Below are 3560 nucleotides of genomic sequence, written 5' to 3' on the forward strand. Positions count from 1 at the left end.
TCTCTGCACTTTTGGAAGCCTGGGAAGGTCCCTTTTGCCCTTGGAGGCTCAAAAGTGCCTGCTCAGAGTGTCTGGCTTCTCCCTGCTGTCATAACCCATTCTAATCGCTGAGAAAAGTTAGGGCTGAGTGCAGGCGCTGTAGCAGCCTGGCAGAGTGTGCACATGCCCAAGGCAGTGCTGACATGCCAGCCACCTGTTTCCTCAGCTCCCACTGCCTCAGCTCCCTCTGGACTCCTATGCTGAGGAGCACAGGAGTGAAGTTGAGGTGGTGCTCTGGGCAACTCAGTGCTGGCCTGCAAGTGCTCCTTGCCCTGAGCTAGGGCTTTGACTTCCTCTTTGGGGCACTGTGGTTCCTGGTATCTCCAAGTTCCTGGATGCCACCATGTTCCCTGGTGCCAGTCATTGAAGCTACTTGCCCTGCACTTGGTTTGCTATAATTTCACAGATAGCTGTTACCCATTCTGACACCTGGAGCTGACCACCCTGTTGCAGCAACTGGCGTGCCTGCCTGTACAATGGCCAGATCCCATACTTGCTCACACACCCTTCACTGCTCCATGCCTGACTCACCTTTTCAGGCATGGAATCCTTTATGATTTATAATACAATTGTGAATCTCTTTACTGAAAAGGTTGGAAGAAAACTATATGTCATACTACAGTATTTCACTTCAACTAGGGACATGTAAAACTTTCCACCATTGCTAACATTTATTATTTTATGACATATCATGGAGAACTTCCAATCATTAGAGATAAAACTAAATAATCACTGAAAATTATATTGCTGAAATGTTTAAGTGCAGACATTATTATGTGATGCAAAATATTATACAAGAGCATAGTCCTTTGAAACTTAAAACATTGTAATTCCATTTGCATTTATAATTTATAAATTTAAATTTAAAAGAAAATGCAAAAGTTAAACAGAACTTTAGAATTCTGAAATATAAAACATATTAAGACTTAATAAATAACTAAGAATGTATAGTTCTTTTTTTTTTTTTTTCTCAATAAAGATTTATTACATTAAAAATGCCATCACCAAACCCTGAGGCACTCAGGGCTCTGACCGGTGCAGCCATGACCTCTGAAGCTAGAACACATGGAAGCAGCAGCAGCTGAGTTGCCAACTCAGGTCTTGACCTGCCTGGCTTTGCTGGCGAACTCCTACACACCCTTCAAGGCCCTGCTCAAATGTCTCTGTCTTAGGCTGACGCAGCGGCTGCCCTTCTGTGGCCACACGGAGCTCCCTTTCAGGGATGATGGCTCCTGCAGGGAGTGTCCCCAGTGCCTGGCACAAGGCCAGGCACGCAGGTGCACAGGAATGTCTGTTCATGTCCACCCTAAGGCCGACCAAGGAACCACGGGGCTCGGTCCTGGTCCTCACATCCTCCTCCGCACCCTGCCCTTCTTGGAGCGGGCACCCCGGCCGAAGGCACCCTGCTGCAGCTCCTGGGTGCGGCGGCGGTTGCGAGCGGAGAGCAGCTTGAGGCCACCGCGCTGCAGGAAGCGCAGCTTCCGGGCCGGTGCCACTGCTTCCGGATCTGCTCCTTGGTCTTGAGTTCCGGGGGACGGGGACGCGGCCTGCAGGGGTGTCTGGGGCGCGGGGCTGGGATGCACCTCAGCCACGGCCTCACTTCCCACCTCCGCTCCGGGCCTCGCCGGTCAGATGCCCCTTCCTCGTCGGAGTCAAGATCATCAATTTTCTGTTTCTGCTTCCACTTCTGATAGACGTCTCTCTTGCAGGAGCTGCTGATGTAGCGGCCGCTCTCTGTCTTAATCTTCTTCTTGTCCTCCTGTCCTGACTGTCCCACAAACCGCTTCTTCTTCCGGTCCCACTTGAGCTGCTGACGGCCCCTGGTGAGATTCTGGGCACATTAAAAGTCATTTAGTCCAGATGTGACAGGATGTTTGCATCTTCTATACATAGCTTTTGTGAAGTGATCATACCAATGATTACATACAGTAATAAAAACTCAACTTCTACTCAAGACATCACATTCTACCTTTGAGAAACATTTTCTTAAGCTTACTGTCTTATTTAAAAAAAAAAAAATTACACAGAAAATCTCAGAAAGAATGCAAGTTTTCTATAACAATTTGAAATCCTAAATGGTTTTGTAATGTTATTCGGTCTTTTTTATAATCAGTAAAGGATATATAAACAGAAATAATACTTTCTATTGTAGAGTTGTAGCATATTTGTTTATTGCCTAATAATATTATTTCCATATTTCTATACTTAGTTGTATAAATTAAAAAAACTTATTTGTTAAATTATGTCACATTATTAAATAGTCTCGATTTTATACTATAATTAAATGTTTCTATCCTTTAAAGCTTATAATGTGGTATTCCATTATATTATTTTCATACTACAATAGTATGTGATATAAATTAGGCCCGATATAAATAATTGGTCAGTAGATAAATGCCAAACTTACATGATTTCACTTATATTCATGTTACCCTCATTTTAAATTTTTTATTAATTTTTAAAAGCTTAATATTGTGGAAATTAAGTTTCTCAATGACACCTACAAGTATTTTCTTCTAATTATAAATATAAAAACTACAGAGTTTTCTCCGCTCTGTGCTCGGTTGCTCCGGGGCCAGTACTGGCAGCAGGAGGTGGAGGGAGGAACCCACCGCAAAAGCTGGGAAATGGACTCAGTGACCTTTGAGGATGTGGCTGTGAGGTTTACCCAGGATGAGTGGCCTCTGCTGGATCCTTCCCAAAAGAATCTCTACAGAGATGTGATGCAGGAAACCATCAGGAACCTGAAGTCTATAGGAATAAAATGGAAAGACCAGAACATTGAAGATCATTGCAAAGATTCCAGGAGAAATCCCAGAAATCATATGGCAGAGAGACTCTGTGAATGTAAAGATGGTCAATGTGACAAAACTTTCAGCCTGATTCCAGATGCTATAATGAACAAGAAGACTTTTCCTGGGGTAAAACCATGTGAAAGCCGTGTGTGTGCAGAAGGCAACATGGATCCTTCATCTCTGAATTGCTGCAACGGAGCTGACACTGGACACAAACCATGTAAGTGTCGGGAACATGGAGAGAAGACACATAAACGTAAGCAATGTGTAAAAACCTTCAGCTGTCTCCACTCCTTTCAAACACATGAAAAGCCTCACACTGGAGAGAAAGCCTGTGATTGTAAGGAATTGAAAAAAACCTTCATTTCTCTCAAAACTGTTCAAAGACACAGGGTAATGCACAGTGGAGATGGACCTTACACATGTATTTGTGGGAAAGCCTTTGTTACTCTCAGTCTAAATCTCACACATGAAAGATCTCATACTGGACAGAAGCCATATAAATGTAATGAATGTGGGAAAGCCTTTGATTGTCTCAGCCATTTTCATAGACATGAAAGAACACACACCGGGGAGAAGCTGTATGAATGTAAGCAGTGTGGGAAAGCCTTTAATCGTTCCAGTAATATTCGAGCACATGCAAAAATTCACACTGGAGAGAAACCGTATGAATGTAAGCAATGTGGGAAAGTTGGAGTTCTGTTCGAAAACATGCAAAAATTCACA

At 43.5% G+C, this 3560-nt stretch overlaps 1 pseudogene; it reads left to right on the forward strand.

Moving 5' to 3' along the window:
* Nucleotides 1-2630: 2630 nt before the first annotated feature.
* On the forward strand, nucleotides 2631-3524 carry LOC116547605 (annotated as a pseudogene).
* Nucleotides 3525-3560: the final 36 nt, after the last annotated feature.

This window comes from Sapajus apella, unplaced genomic scaffold (genome assembly GCF_009761245.1).
Source record: "Sapajus apella isolate SASKATOON/1434 unplaced genomic scaffold, GSC_monkey_1.0 scaffold3774, whole genome shotgun sequence".
NCBI lineage: Eukaryota > Metazoa > Chordata > Mammalia > Primates > Cebidae > Sapajus > Sapajus apella.